General features: G+C 39.1%; 1 long non-coding RNA gene across 1 annotated transcript in view; it reads left to right on the top strand.

Annotated features, from left to right (window-relative positions):
* Positions 1–15,881, top strand: part of LOC141378416 (uncharacterized) — a 61,222-nt gene extending 45,341 nt beyond the window's left edge. The window contains exons 5-6 of the long non-coding RNA XR_012393018.1: positions 14,144–14,220; positions 15,030–15,881. This is a non-coding gene — a long non-coding RNA (uncharacterized lncRNA). The remainder of the gene's footprint in view (positions 1–14,143; positions 14,221–15,029) is intronic.
* Positions 15,882–17,523: the final 1,642 nt, after the last annotated feature.

Genomic DNA, 17,523 nt, shown 5'->3' with positions numbered 1-17,523 from the left:
CGCAAAATGTTTTCTGTTTCACTGTTTTTCTATGATCTATAAGCCCTGTTAAGAAATTGAAAATGTTCTGGTGTGTGTTAAAGAAACCACAAAAAAAAAAGGAGAGTGATAGAGGGCAAGAGATATGCACTGAGAGAATTTGATGTAACTGTGGGTGGCATGAGGAGCAGGCTACCTAATCTGCTGTGCCTCACTACACCCTAAACAAGGATTAGACACCATGGGCAGACCTCATGACTGCCCTGCTGCCGTAGCACACACAGAGACTGCGTTTGTGTTTGCGTCAACTTCTAATCCATATTAAATAAGTTTACAGAGCCTTAACGAGGCTTTTGGTCCACTGAATGGCATGACAGCCTTCACTACTTCAAGTAGGCAGCATATACTGATGTTGAGGTAATTCCGAATCACATGGTAACATATTATTCACTCAGTACTATTTAGTTATTTTTAAAAACAACAATACTTTAGTCATTCATTTTCTTTCGGCTTAGTTCTTTTATTCATCAGGGGTCACCACAGTGTAATGAACCACCAACTTACCCAGCATATCTTTTACACAAAGGATGTCCTTCTAGCTGCAACCCAGTACTGGGAAACAGCCATAGACTCTCACATACACACTCATACATTACGGCCAATCTTTTTGATTGTAGTGTCTTTTTCGACTTGACCACCCAGAGGAAACCCACGCGAACTCTGTCTAAACGATAACTTTTAAAGCTCTCGCCTTATCCAAACTGTTTTACTGTTCTAAAACATGTCAAATACTAATCAAATAGACAAGTGATTTGACGGATAGGTCAACAGCTGTATTTTGGAGCAGGTTTGAGCTCCTTTTTGAATCATTTTTGATAGACTGTTGGAAAGTCTGGATTCTGTCTCTTGAATGCTTTCAGTGACAAACCAATTTTTTTTTTTTCACACACATTTGATGCTTTATTAGGGGGGAAATGTTGCATGTGCCCATCAAAAAAGCATCTAGGTCGGAGATTTGTGTTTTCTCTGAAAAATTACTTGTCTTGAGTCATCAGCTCAAGTCCAAGTAATAAGTAATTGCACCAAAATCAAAGCGAAGTCTCAAGTATTCTAATATTTGCCAAGTCAAGTCATCAAAATTGCGATTGGAGTCTCACTCGGGTCCACATATGTGATAGATGTCTGTACAGATAGATTTCCTCAAGGGGAAAATTAGTCAAACTAATGCATTTTCCCATTCTAGTTAGTAAAATGTAATGGAAGAATTAATTGCTTTCGCTGCAAGTATTCAAGCCGTTGGGAGAGGTGCAGTCCTGATAGAAAATAAGTTCCAGTGCAAGTGTGTCTCCTGGAAGAGTGAAATCCTCCCCATGAGAGCTATTTGTCAGGGTGTCTGCCTACTCTCTTTGCCATCACTGCTCGGTGTAAATATTCATGAGGATTTGAGCAGTATAAATAGCAGAGGTGTCCACACTGCCACAACGTGCTCTATCTATGCAGAGAAAAAAGACGGCTTAATGGGTTTATTATGAGGCACATTACATCACCAATGCCCAATTAAAAAGCTCCGTAAGTGGAGAAGAGGCAGCTTAGGCTGGTAAACTTTGAACAGTGTGCTTTAAAAGTTGTGAGGAAAGGCAACTTGTGACTGTGAAGCTGAAAGTGTTGATACTAGAGCCCCTTAAAACTTTTTTAAAGTCTATAACAGGGGTCTACAAACTCGGTCCTGGAGGGCCGGTGTCCTGAAGAGTTTAGCTCCAACCCTAATCAAACACACCAGCTAATCAAGCTCTTACTAGATATATTAGAACCTTACTGGCAGGTGTGTTGAAGCAAGTTGAAGCTAAACTCAGCAGGACATTGGCCCACCAGGACCGAGTTTGGAAACCCCTGGTCTTTAAGATTGATGACATTTTATGCTGACCATGTATTGTAGAAACACCTCTGTATCATTCCAAAATTATTGTTTTGTCGCTTAGACAACTGAAATGTACTAAATAATTTACGTTGGCATGGGTACTGTAATTTGTGCACCACCTTAGAGGACCATAAAGATACAGACAAATCAAAGTCAAGAATTTTTGGTGGTGTTAAATGTAATATTTACAGCTTATTCCACAAACAGCCACTGAAATATAAGCAGGGTGTTCAGTAGTCCAGTGATGTACAATCAACATTTAAAATGGTAAAGTTTGGAGTAACTGAAGCAGGTCAGATTTACGAGATAAAGAAGGTGGGACCATGTGGTGTGGGGTATATGTAAAGTTAGGTTAATAGGTTTTGTAGGGGAGCTTGGCGATCACCTAGAATGTGCGACACACTTCTGAGAACGTCATGGATGCCTGCAACTTGTGTTATAAACAAATACAGCTGCAATGGCAGGTGGGCAGGTGTGAAAGAGATGAAAGCAAAGATGTAGAACAGCAGTCTCATGATGAGTCCAAGTCTGATAGCAAATGGTAGATTGGACTCTGTCAGGACCTAAAAGACGGCAGGCAAGATCAAGAAGGGGGCAAGAGAATAGGCACATATAGAAATGCTGCTAGAGGACAAAAGTCAGCAGGCAAGAGCAGCGGGCAGCCCCAAAGGACTGGAAGCACCACATTCTCCCAGGCCTCCCCTCACTGAGTGCTGGTCCAGATGCAGATGTGGAAAAGGGAGAGACAATCGGGCCGGGCAGCACGATGGGCATGAAGGGAGGGAAATGGGGAGAGAGAAAGAGAGGGGGAACAAGTACCATCCCCGCCGCTTTTTATCGCAGCCATTGATCGTGGCATGTGTGCATTGATCCAAGTCGACCATCTGCTAGAGTTAGATAAGCATGTGAGGGTCTGGGCATTGTACTGTCACTCAGAGAGAGAAAGAGAGAGGGAGAAAGTGAGAGATGGGGGAAAGAGAGGGAGAGACGGCGAGAGATTAAGCGGAGAAATAGTGAGACAGTGCAAAAGACAGCGAGAGAGAATGTTAGAGACGGAGGAATAAAGAGATAGGGTAGAGTCAGCGAGTGAGGAGAGAAGTGATGATGATGGGGAGGGAGGGATGGATAGATGGGGGTTTGCTTCTGCTGCAGGGAATTACGGAGGCAGGATTAGCCTCTTCACTCCCAGGAAACTGAATTTTAAACGGCTGTCTCCTGGCTCTTTCCCTTTCTCTGTCTCTTTCACTCTCTCCTGTGCGAACCCTACCCCCACAATGTCTCTTCCTCTCCCAACTGTACTTCATCAGATGTACCTCATCAGTTTGGAGCTTGGAGATTATGTTTTAAGTGATGGAATCACTGCCAGTCTATAACATCATATTTACCCTGAAGGTCTGCAGTCATCATATTTGGCCCTAGACTCTTTGTCTGACCTTTGGTCTTAAATCTCCCATGTTTTTCGCTCGCTAAAGAGGTTACATATCCTTGTGTCATCTACACCCATAATTTGTTCTCCTGTCTTCAAACCTTTTGCAATCGCATCCTCCTACAGATTTAGTGAATGTAACGCCAAGCATGTACTTTGCTACTTCGTTACACTACTATACCACTGATGTGCACTTATCAACTGAAACCTCTACAGACCTTGGGGGGGAACATATTCCCAATATTAAGAGTATAGACTATAGGCTTTTCAATGAGCAGATTCCTGTCAAACCTAATCCTGCTTATTTAGGTATTGCCTCAATGCAATACGTGTTCAAACTCAACAGAAAAATATCTTCAAACTTTGAAGACGCTTCCAACTTTGAAGATGCTGACCTAATACTTGATCATGGAATTATCTATTAAATTGCATACTTGGAATTTGGGCATGGATGTGATGACGTGATGTTCGTCATCACTTGCAGAGTTTCTTGGTTCCCAAGGTAGGCCCCCTCTTTGCACTGGTACTGGAGTCTTATGTGGGAGATGAATACTAAGGTTGTGAGGGAGTCTCACGGCATGCCCTGTTGCCAAGGAGCCCGTAAAAGAGCAACAACAGCTTTCCGAAGGACACAAGGTATTCTGCCACCCACACCTCCTTTAGTCTTCTCCGCCTTCTGTCCTTCCATCCTGCACTCCATTCTCTCAGTTGGGGCAACTTTTTACTTCACTTCATTTTCCTCTTTAGAATGTGGACATTGGGGTCTGACTCCCAGTTAGGGCTGTGCCATTGTTGAGGTGTTTGGGAGGGGGGGTTCCATTGGGTACGGGAGGATTAGCAAGGCCGGTTGGATCATCTTACAGCCGCCAACCCCCCTCCCGACCAGACCCACGGACAATAGGGATTAAACTTCTCTTATTCTTCCCCCCAAATCAACGGGATGACAAAAACGGTATTCCTCTGGGCCTTTTAACACCGGGCTGCACAGCTGAAGTTACGGTCGGGGGTGGCTAGGGACTGCAAGAGCGGGTGTTGGGGTGCCTTGAAGAAGATTAATCCTATGGAATTTTCTCCCTCACCTCTCCTTCTCCTGCTCGATGCAAACAGAGCTTTGTGGCCCCTCTCTGCTATCTTACCCCAGCAACTACAATAAGCGAACACACACATTCACACATGTAAGTTGGTGAAAGGGGCACGGGAAGGATAACACTGATGCCTTGCTTGGTGTTTAACACCCTAAAAGGGAAACTAGCAGACGCCAGCCAAGAACCTTTTGAGTAAAGACTGATAAAGATCTACGTGAGCTGGTGTGGCAGCACAGGCCGAGGTGTCAATAAGCTCGTTTGGCTGTTGACAGTGATAGCTTTAATTAAGTTTCTTATACACCGGTCTCCCGCTGGACATCCACTTAGTTTAATCACCATATGTCATTCAGAGGCGGCCTACACGCGTAATAGCCTTTTGAGTGCCTCTCACATCACTTCCACACCATTGCAACTTGATCCCACAGTATTTGCACTGGACTGGGACTGCAGCATTTACTGCAGGTAAAATAAAGCACAAGTCAATACATAAAACGTATATACTTGTATGTGTTAATATTTCTGTTCAGAGAGGGGATTAGCTGAGCTCACCAGAGAAGGTGAGCAGGCGTAGAAATAGAATTTAACAGCAAATCTGAATTAGTGTAGCTACTTGTATAGCATTGTTTTGCATAATTGTTTAAATAACTCCCTAGTGTGAACTCTATGTTGTTGTGCGGATGAACAGAAATGCTTTATTTTCTTTAGGGCGATCTGACCTGACATGCATTTTCAAACTAGCATTTTGGTGCATTTTCATTAATTGGATGTCAGAATTTGTTTGGTAGATGTTAACTCTGCATTCTGGACACTGGTATACACCTGCAAACCACATCTTCAAAAGGTGATCTGCAGTATGGTCCATGTAGACTGATAAAGTTTGCTTGTGATATGGCATTTATTCTGACAAAATGTTAATTTATAGTTTGCTCTATATATATATATATATATATATATATATATATATATATATATATATATATATATATATATATATATATATATATATATTATAGTGCTTGGCTACAGAGCTGACAGGGATTCCTATTGTATCTACTATAAAATGTTTGCTATGCATTTGTGGCAAACAAGCACAAGTGTTGTTCTGTGTTGCTACAAACTAAACCAAAAGTTATGTGACTAACAGTATCCCTTTTTCATAACTGGGTACATTTACATGGAAAAAATGTATTTCATTATTTACCTTATTTTGAACAAGACTTGAATTTACATGAGTTGCTTTTAGAGTATTTCTTTCATGTTTCAGCTTTAGATATCATAGTACATAGATTGATTGATGGTACGTCATCATGTCATACCCACATAATCCCATCCACCATTTGCTCCAGAATTTCACATATCAACCCTATAAAGATTTAGGAGTAGATTCAAATGTAGGTATTAATGTGTCATGCTATACTTGAAAACAGTGAGAGGCCAATATGGATTTTTGTTCAAGGTCTTGCCATTTTGCTTGTCAGATTGTTGACCACTATTGGTGCTGATAGCATAGTGGACAGTGCACCAACATATACAGCAACATCGATGCGGGTGTCCTGAGTTCAAGTCCCAACTCATGAACATTACAAGATCCCATACTTCCAGACATCGTACTGTCCTGTCAAAATAAAGGCAATTTTTTTTTAAATTGTAGAAAATGGCCTTGTGTGTGTAATGTCACAAATTGTGCCTCAAAATGGTGCTTATATAACAGCAGTTGTATGATTATCGTGTATGCATGACGATACTGCACTTCAATAAATTGACCAAAATAGGAATACATACTTACTTACTTACTCCAAGCGCCATTTTATTTCAAAGTTAATATTTAGCCAGACCATATTGTTTTGTAACATTTAGTCTTGGGTCTAGTGGGTTGATAGCCCAATGCTTAACCCCCAATCTGGAGAACCATGACATACATACATACACCACAGACAATTTAGCTTACCCAATTCACCTACAGCACGTCTTTAGACTGTGGAGAAAACCGGAGAACCTGGAGGAAACCCATGCGAACATGGGGAGAACATGCAAACTTGAACCAGCGACTTTTTGCTGTAAGGCGACATCACTACCCATTCTGCCTCTGTGTCGCCCGAAAATAGTAATACTATTCATCCTAATTCGATTTCTATGTACTATAACTTCACCTAAGATACTCAAAATCTGCCTAAATGTTACACTCTAAAGGCATATTTTCGACGTGTAATGCCTTGTAACTAAATAAAGGGCGTCAATGTGATCACCAACGCACAAAATAGCAGGCATAAAAGCTTCATTAAAAAAAAAAAAACGAGCATGAGGGGTTTTTTGTTCGTTTGTTTGTTTTGACGCACTGCAACAAAACCTTTTCTAATAATCAGATTGGCACTTTTGTTCACGTGCACAGAGCTGCCGAAATTACAGTACACAGCACTTGGAGGCGCTCAAGCGCAAAACTGTCAATGTGAGCGAACATTGAAGAAGATGACCAAAGGCGATATGAACGTGGAGCACAAGGCAATATGAACGTGGACAACAAGCATGTCAACTTTCTTTCTTCTTCTGTTACAAGTGGGTGTCAGAATGAGTGATTTTGCATACTCTTCTGCTTGATGTCAGTGAAAATCGCTTGGGTTTGAATCCGAAAAGACGTCCTGAAAATGCTAACGATAAACGCAAACTAAAAGTGTCAAGGTGTGTACGAGCCTTTACACATCTGTAGTTTGGTTCATTTGGTCCGGACCAAGGGCAATAAATAATACATTGTAGCATTTCCTATTATCTTGGGTTTTTTCACACCACACTGGTCCGAACCAGTCCAAACCAGTTGAAAAGAACCAAAATGCAGTCATCTGACAAAACCCACATTACTCATTGGCCAGATGCTGTTGAACATATTTCCTAAACTGCTTATCGATTTTTAAAAATTCACATGCGGGAAAATGACAATGGAACTCCGCAAGTAAACAAACTGGCAGACACAAAATGTGGCTTTTGACCATGGAGGGACAAATGCGCTGGCTGATTGTATCGCTGCTCATAGTATACCACATATTTTGTATACATCACTTTAGACTAACTATACATTTTGTGAATGAAGTGCAGTTGCAGCTGATAAACAATGTTTAAAGGCATTGCGAACTGTGAAGGTGCATCGCACGTCATTTTAGGTGCACTTTACACAACTGCGTAATGGTTGTCTTGTGGAAATATTACCAACGATTCATCAGGTAAAGTTTTTCCCTCTCTCTCTCTGTCGGTAAAGCACTGTCAACAAATATTTTTCCTCCATATCCCATAATGCACAGCGCATCGGCTTACTGCAGCTGGATTAGTCCGAAAAGGCGGTTAGGTCTGTATAGGTCAGATCATATTCTCACCACAAACGAACCGCTCCAGGGTTGGTTTGAAAGTTTACCGGGACCACCTCTTCAAGGAGGTCTTGGTGTGCTTTTTTGATCTGTTTTTGGTGCACACTCGAGTGCGATTGCTACATTCACACCTGCCCAAACAAACTGCACCAAGAGGGGAAAAAAATCTAGTGCGATTCAACCGAACTAAATAAGGCAGGTGTGAAAGCACCCTTAATCAGTGTATTGTAATATCAGAATATTTTTGTCCATCTAAATGTACTGATGGTTATGTAAAGTAGCAATGAGTAAACATCTTGATGATTTAAGTGCATCTCAATTTGGACTGAAGAAGCACAGGTGTAAAATTCTGTGTGGTGGCAGATGTGGTAACTGGTTCGAACCATGCAATTAAACAGTGTGAAAGCACCTGAAAACAACTTCAAATAATTAATCTGTCACTTAAATGCCACTTCAGTGTCAGAGGGCCAACAGGAAGGAGGGCAAGCTGATTGACTAAATACATTTGTGCCAAATTTATTCCAAGCCCATCCTCGTTGTTCAATGTCAATTCATTAACATGCGCTGATGAGTGGTAACCACAGTTGATTTGTCGTAGGGGTGGTAAATGTTGGTCTTCAATGACAATTGACATTGTGCAATGCAAGCTGAATGATTTGCCACATAAAAAAGGCATCTTTTACTTATTAGGGCAAGGATATGCAAAATGTTTGCACGTTATCTTGTTCTTTTCACCCTAGCCTCTCTCACACCCCTCCCCTCCTATCTCTCTCACTCCCACTCTCAAACATGCATGTTTTCTCCCTCCCTCGCTCTTCCTCTCTCCGCAGTAAATAAAAGATTAAATGAGTGTTCTAAAAACACACACTGGTCACCAGAAGATAATTGTTTCAGCTTTGTTTACTGTGCGTGAGTGTTTTCTCTCTCCCTCCCCCCCGTTTTTTTTTTTCTTTTTCATTGTGCAGCATAATTAAAATTCCTTTATTTTCAAAGAAGTTTTACAAGAAGAAGCTAAATTGCCTTTTTTGTGTTTATGTTGCTGTCATTAGCCCACTGTCGTATTTCATGAAGAATGAAAAAAAGAGAAGGAAGTCGAGAGAGAGACTCACTCCGAATGTCCTTGGGAAAGAGGAAGATCCACTTCATAGCATGTTTATTCAGTTCATGCTGTCCTTTCACCAATCTCTCCTCTATTGCAACCCATCTCCTCTCCTCTCTCTCTTTTTAGAAGAGATCATCTCAAAGTCATTTTGTCTCGAGGGTTTGAACCTCTTCTGATGTGCTGGAATCGGAAGTATTTTTATTTGTTGCATTGTTGATGATCCTAATTGACTGAATTTTTTAGATCGGCACATATCACGAAGGACATGGATGTGATGATTCCCTAGCGTGCCTGACTGCTTAACCATGCCTGTCAGCTGGCGAACACGATATATATGAATTTCCGGAGCGTGATTTGAGGATGGTGTCATAGATGTTCCGCAATCACCTTCTCTTTCCGGTCCATGATATTTTCTCCAAACGCTGCATTTGGGAAAACAGACAGGGAGCTTGTTATTAAAAAGGTGACAATGAGATTTTGTGCTAAAATTTGCCACTTCCCTCTTTTAGAAGCCATGCACGATCAAGGCCATGTGACACCAGCTGACTGTGAATTGCCACAGGAGGCCTGATGCCAGCACACTCATCCTTTGTCACCATGGCAGAAAAGGAAATGTAGGAAATGAATATTCAGCCATTGACAAGAATAAAAATACAACTTTTATGTGGCATTCACAACCATTGTTTTTCAAGAGTACTAACAGAATCCAGGCCAAATGGGTTTGATGATGATCACAGATTAGAGACATTTTTAAAAGGTGAATTTTAATTGTCTTAGCTATGGTTTAAAGGAGCACACATTTAAAAAATAAACAGCTAAATAAATAAGTTTCATTTAACAACTCCACCAGAAATAAACAGTTGAGTTTTACTATTTTTAATTTATTCATCTTCAGGTCTGGCAGGAGAAAGCTCGTCCTCATCAAAAAAAAAAAAAAAACATACAAAAACAAGCATCAAATCATATTCAATGATGGAACGCATCCTTAAACGCATCATCGTCAAATGATGTCACTTACTTAAAGGATGAGTCATAGACTTAAAGGAATATTGCATGCAGTTTATTCATTCATTCATTCATTTCTTGTCAGCTTAGTCCCTTTATTAATCCGGGGTCGCCACAGCGGAATGAACCACCAACTTATCCAGCAGGTTTTTACACAGCGGATGCCCTTCCAGCCGCAATCTATCTCCGGGAAACATCCACACACATACACTCATACACTTTGGACAATTTAGCCTATCCAATTCACCTGTACCGCATGTCTTTGGACTGTGGGGGAAACCGGAGCACCCGGAGGAAACCCACGCGAACACAGGGAGAACATGCAAACTCCTCACAGAAACGCCAACTGAGCCGAGGTTTGAACCAGCGACCCATCAACCTTCTTGTAGCACTACCTACTGCGCCCCTACGTTGCAGCATGCAGTTTATGTTAAATTTATTTCAAACGTGGCAGGACTGACAGAAACCTGGGAACAAATGTAATATACAGTGCATTCGGAAAGAATTCATAGCGCTTCACTTTTTCCACATTCTTCCACAAGTCTTTTTCCAAAATGGATTAAATTCATTCATTTCCTTTAATTCTACACTCAAAACCCCATTATGACAATATGAAAAAATATTTTTTTTTATTGTTGTAAATACATAAAAATAAAAAACAAATACAAAAATAAAACAATTAAATAAAGCAAATACATTTATGGAGTTGGTATAAATACATAAGGATTTCACTTACCTGGGAAATGGAAGCCACTTGAATGGTTTGTGAGCACAATTGTCCACAGCATGCCATATCATCTGATAATTGTAGGAAATAATTCCAAATGCAATTGACTGTGTAAAGCCTTATAAAACAAAACAAAAAACAATTTATATGCTGAGTTCAGCAGCTAATCAGCCAGAATCAGCTAAGGTGACGTGACGGCGACCAGCAGGACCTAGCTGTTATTCAAGTGGCCATACCCTTTAATTGTGCAGACTTACTATAACTTAATATAATCGAAACGGATGAGTTATGAAAAATTTCACCCCCCTCACAGTTGTCATGAAGGGTAGTATTAGCTATGTGCACCAAAACCATCTTTTGTACCAGGCTGTAAACATGTTTTTTATTAGCTGTAAAATTGGCCAATTTACCATTGCAGTCAGTGAACATCTGGACATCCTGGAGCCCCCAAAGGCGAGTCGATGAATTGCGGTTTCAGTTACTTCCGTATTGGCTTCACGAGGGAGAGTGGGATGTTGCCGCTTGGCAATTACAGAAGAGTCAAGCTTCAAATAGAAAAATAAGCTAAATATTTTGGTCCTTTTTAAGTGAAATTAGCTAAAAGTGCACCTGATAGAGACCAGGAGATCTTTTTAACTCTAAGGTAGTTGTAAAATGAGCCTATTAAAAAAAAGATGAAGTTTTCTTTTAAAACGTGGAAACGCTACAAAACTTGTGCTGCTTTTTTCTTTTTTTTTTTTTTTTTGCCTTGCCTTGACAGTAGTTGTAATTGTAGTAATTTAATTAAAATAGTTGACAGTTTTTGCAAAATAACTAGCAATTTTTTTTAGGGTTTATAAACAGAAACAATGATCAGATCGTGATTATTATCACTCCCAAACTGCCCTTATCTATACACCCAAGAAGGTATATGAGTTTCTAAACACATTTCTATAGGCAAAAGAAGTTGCGTTTAATATTTCCACATCTACGGCATCCTCACCCACACATACCTTTCCATTTCCATCAAGCTTTCCTTCTGCTTTTGCTTAGTCAGGCACTAATAATTGAATCTCAGGTTAAGATTACTTCTAGCAGCCACACTTGACTCGGTCAAAAACAACTATTACAAAGATCCAATGTTTTTTTTTACACGGCTCTTCACATTGATTAGGCAATGTGCTGTCATGAGAAATGCATTGGATTCTAAATGACAATCATTTGCATTAAATAAGGAGCGTGGGGCACAGGGGACCTTGCCTGCCTGCAAGTAAATCACACAGCGCTGTGGATTTCAATCACTGTGCATTACAGTCAACACACGTATGACACGAATACATTCTCATCAACGGTTCTGTACAACATAGCAGAAGAGCTCATTACCTTGGATTTATTGGTTAATAATGTGTGTGTTGCTTTTGTTTTTGTATTTGAATAAATTCTTTCAGTTTGCAGTTAATTACACTCAATCCATCCAAAATATTTTGTTTTTAGCAGAATGCTAATGAGGATTTTTAGCTGAAACCTTTGACTTTCATAAAATACAAGTCAATTTTAGCTACTTTAAGAGTATAAAAAACAAATAGACGTAGCAATATTAATTTCTGAGGATATGATGAGGTCTGGGCAACGCAGTGGCGCAGTAGGTAGTGCTGTCGCCTCACAGCAAAAACTCCCTGTGTTCGCGTGGGTTTCCTCTGGGTGCTCCGGTTTCCCAGTCCAAAAATATGCAGTACAGCTGAATTGGGTAGGCTAAATTGTCCGTAGTGTATGAGTGTGTGTGTGTGTGTGTGGATGTTTTCCAGAGATGGGTTGCGGCTGGAAGGGCATCCGCTGCATAAAAACGTGTTGGATAAGTTGGCGGTTTATTCCGCTGTGGTGACCCCGGATTAATAAAGGGACTAAGCTGACAAAAAAAAGGAATGAATGACTGAATGAATAAATGAATGATGAGGCCTCTAGAAGAAATGGAATTCACAGCCTTTTAAGTGTGTTTACAGCGCAAGGGCGGACGTGTGTTATATTGTTATTTAATCATTATTTACTTGTGCTTTTTTTTTTTGATGCTTCAACCTATTTTGATTACTTCAACCCATTTGAGCAAACCGATTGCAACAAACCATTTTTAAAAAAAAACTAATCCTAATGAGTACTGTGAACTTAGTCCATTTGAATAAACAAAGCAATTTGAGCACAGTAAAACCCAATAAATGAAGAGAACTCAAACCAACTGAGTACTGTAAAACCTAATAAATAAAGGCAACTCAAACTGCTTGAGGAAACCGATTGCAACAAACTATTTGAGTTAAAATAACTATATATAAGTACCGTGAACTTTATTTTATAGGTATTTTATTAACTCATTACCTTCAACACTAAGTTAAAACTCTTTTCAAATGGGTAGAATTAACTTTCAGTCAATTCTGAGGTAACTACACTCATTTCATTTTATAACGTTGACTGTTGGGTTTTACAGTGTATGCACTCAGTAAGGACAACTGACTTTCATTTAATCTCAAGGTTTCATATACAGACTGTTGTAAATGTGCTTTAGAGTGTTAGCCAAAACTGTGGATTAATAATGTTAAGATAATATTGTAAATACTGCTCACAGACCAGTAGTTTCACTTTATATGACCTCCATGTACAAGTTACTGGTATTCATTTTGGTTACTCTTTGTTTAAGGTGTCCTTGTCACATTGTAACTACTCATTAACCACAGTTAACCACAGTTATGGAAATTAATTACATGTGGGTTCAGTTTATGGCCAGTTGCATGTGATTTAGCATGATTGTAGTTACTCTAGTAAGTACAAGGCACATAAAGATAAAAAAGTGTTGTGCCAGTATATGTGTTTATTTGCTCTTAAAGTGCCAGTGATAACTGCGATACATGTTATGAACCACAATAGACTGTGGTTTCTGCTAAAATAAAATCAGCTTTTTTTTCTACAAAAAAATGTATGCTACTTCATAAATTGACACCCTAATTTCTTTCTATTACAACATCTCCATACCTGTGTATGAGATTGAAGGTTAATTATGTTAATAATGCTGTAAAATATATATTTTAAAGTTAAAATAGCTGTTTTCTTCACATTTTTATAACATTCAACATAATATATTTGATGAGAGTAAATGCAGTACAGCTATCTTGCAATAAAGTACATGAGCTCAGTCTTTATGTTGCAAACCCTGCTGAAACTGCGGATGTTTTTGCTGGTTTGCTGATGCAGGTTGCTTTTCACTTGTTAGTTTTGATGCTGGTCGAAACGGTGGACCAGCATTGCTGTAAATCTTCACCAACAGTTACTGCCCAAATTAGCCTTGGGGGTTACGTTTGCGCAGAAACCCAGCAGTCCAACAGCATTGCATGCTATGGGACCAGCATACAAAACACAGTCTATGCTGGTGACCAGCCATACGGGCGTTTTCAACAGGGTTGAGTTCCAAGTAAAAACAAAAGAAAATAGTAAAAAATTGTCTACTGTGTAACGTTACAACAGTGCAAAGAAGATTACAATAGAGCTACGACAACCGTTAAAGACTATTTTGAATTTCTTTATAGGTCTGAACTCTCCAATATTTAACCTCCCGGTCAGAACAGAAGAGCAGAGGCTGCTGGGAAAGGAGGGGGTGAGTGAGGTAAGAAAGAAAGGAGGCCTCTTAAAAAAAAAAACAGAACAAAAATCTTTTTTTATTTTCAAATGAAAGGCCAAAAAACGTTTTGCTTGCCTCCTCCTGAAGCGCTGTCAAACTCAATCAGCGGCGAGGACTGCTGATGGCTGTTCATTGGCCAGACTCTAGTGCTGGACAATAGAGTTTGCTGTGAGCCACAGCGCGCACACACATACTGCGCGCAGCTCGCAGCCAATCACAGCCCTCCTAGAACAAGCCTGTCAGACAACGGCGAACAAAACCCCAAAGACACGTATTTACCGCATAAACAGAGCGGCATAAACAATTCACCACTTTCCCTGAAACCATTGTCGGACATAAAAGAGAAACGTAAAATAGAAGAAACCGATACAACTAAATAACAACCACCTGCTACAGCGGCGCTGCTTCACATTCACCATACACGGCGAAATGAAAACCCCACAGACCTAATCAGAATTATAAACACAACACCTCCATATAACAAGCACGCAGACACACAAATCCACTTGTGTGCACACACACACACAAGAAAATGGGCCTATAATATGAGTGGGGTAAAATGGCCTTGAGCCTCAAGCCCTTTGCTCAGAAAGCAAAAAGGCCTTGAATAGACAAGCCTCAAATCACATTGTCGAACAAATCTGGTATTAAGAAGAGGAAGAGAAGACTTTGCCCCAATTTACCGTCTCTGAAGACTTTAGTTAAGCTAGTTACTCTGGAGCTTAGGTGGAGATGAGGGGGCTATGCTAGTGTGTGTGTGTGTGTGTGTGTGTAAATCCCTCTCCGTATTTTAGGGACTGGGAGAAGGGGCCACTGGTCGCCAGACGCCCAGAGTCTGACACTCCTTCAACTTGAACCCCCCTCTTGCCAAGTCTGTGTTTACCCGCACCAAACAATGGGCCTGCTATTGGCAATTAAATGGCATTTGGAGATCCCTGGTGCAAGTTAATGGTATTACTGTTGTGATTCTTTCTCTGAATGGTGTGAGGGATTTCTCTTTCTGCACCAATAAAACACAGCTCACCGTCTTACCAGCATTACATAGCTTACCTAAGGCTTATGATTCACGGCTGCGTGATTACCGTTTGACTGTTTCTTTAAACGGCACAGTCACAGCTATGGCTGCCGGGCCAGTCTGCTGGATTGCCTCATATAGCCTCATTACCCATTTCATTTGTCTCGCCGTGTTGCCTGTTGGTCGCGAGTTGCCGTTAATCTCCAAATTGAAACACGTCAAATGCGGCCCTGCGTATGTGACACTGCATTATTCGCCCACGTATGCTTGTTTAACTTGCGCATTTGTTAGCACAGCTGCTCAGTTTCGTCTTCTCAAAATATGAATATGTATTACTTTCTTTCGTTATATATACATATGTAGCAGTTTCAATTTCATTGAAATATTTTCCTTTTACTTAGTTTTAGTGTTTTTCTCTGTTTTTTCATCTTGATATTCTCAGTTCCAAAAGAATATTTACAGAATATTTACTGCCCCATCAAGTAAAAAAAAATAACTCCTAATGTCGCTAGTCAACACACTTTTTTCAACACATACCATCATTTCTAAAGTATCAGCCTCTACCAAATGATTTATGTGAGTTTATGGTATAAGAATTAATATATATACAATAAAAAAATCTGAAAATTTGAAGTTTAAGAACAATTTATTTGTAAAAATATTATAAATTAAACAATTTTGAATAAATCATCTTTTTTTTTTTAAGTATGCCATATTCTCATTTGCCAGATTCTCATTTTAACATGCTGTTTTGTTTCTTGTTTTTTTTTTTTTTTCTTACCACAAAACCTAAATCAAGTGTAGTAGCGCAACAGGATGTTTGTTAATTTTTTTTTGCAAACCAATAATGCTGTGTGTGCGTAAACTATTATTTAAAAACAGTTATTTTTTAAATTGCATTACAGTCGAAACATGGTCAACCATTTGGCAGAGCAGGCAGTCAAAGGAAAATCTACAGCAGCCTCCCAAAAAATATCTGGACACTACAGACACGATTAAAACTTTGAATGTGTTTTATATAGCATAAAAGTGGTTGAAAGTAATAAAGTAAAAACAAAGAGCTCATTAAATAATACAAATATATTATTTTATTATTTTTATATTGGAAAATCAGTCACACTTTACAAAATGGTTTCAGTAGTTAATGTTAATGTATACTAATATGAACTAAAAATAAATAGAAAATATCTGTACAGCATTTATTAATCTTAGTTCAACATTTCCTAAAACGGTATTCAAATCTAAATGCTTGTTAACATTAGTTAATGCACTGTGAGTTAACATGACGTAATTAAGATAGATTTAATACATAATGTAATAAGTTTATAGTTTGTTGTTTGTTCATGGTAGTAGTAAATACATTACCTAGCATTAATAAAATCACTGTAGAGTGTTACCTTTAAATCTGTATTATTTATAAAGTTGATTTTATTTTAGCTTAATTTCTTTTTTATTTCTAAAAGGATAAACTTGTTTGTGAATTTAAACAATGGTCCTTTTGTGGGTTTTCAAATGTTAAGAGCGAAATTTTACATTTTTTAAAACAACATTTTTAATTTTCACTGTATAGTACAAACATATCTATACAAAAACAACTCAGAATTAAATGAGAAGTATAGAATTATTTATCAATAGAACATAAAAAAGAAGCATTTTCTTTATTATATATATTTTTATCTATATGTAATGTTCATCAATTTTAAGTGTCTACATTCCTTTAGGACCCACTGTACTTATATTAAACACAAATATTGTTCTATTTAACTCTGTTATTTATTTATTTCAATTATTTATTTACTTCTAAACCATTGCTTACTCCAAATGATGCACATTTTACTAGTTTCACTCTTTTATTGTGAAGATTGCTTGTTTTTTTTCTCCACCAAAACCTAAATGAGCATTAAATGTATGTACTGCTAAAAAAAAAGAGCAGTTATTTCTTCACTTTTTTTTGTTTTGTTACTACTTCGTCTAAAAATCCTTTCACAATATCTACTATAGCTCCCACCCTCCACTCTCTGCCCCTCTGTCCCTCGTCACTTGTTTGCCCAGAGATCCTGTTTAGTGTGTCTTTTTCTCCCAGACAAGGGGCTTTGAGAGGAATATGAAAAGACAGATTTAAAGGTGAGAGGTGCTGGAGGGGGGAGAGAGGAGGGAAACGAGGGCCTGTGCCATAATAGCTCTCCTGCTACATTCAGATACTTTGCTTTTTTATCAACTGGAGAAGGAGGGGTGTGCCAATATAAAAAAAGCCTCCACAGCAGAGGTCAAGT

This window comes from Danio rerio, chromosome 17, assembly GCF_049306965.1.
Source record: "Danio rerio strain Tuebingen ecotype United States chromosome 17, GRCz12tu, whole genome shotgun sequence".
In the NCBI taxonomy this organism is placed as follows: domain Eukaryota; kingdom Metazoa; phylum Chordata; class Actinopteri; order Cypriniformes; family Danionidae; genus Danio; species Danio rerio.
Note: the sequence above shows the minus strand (reverse complement) of the source record. Positions and strands in the feature narration are given on the sequence as shown.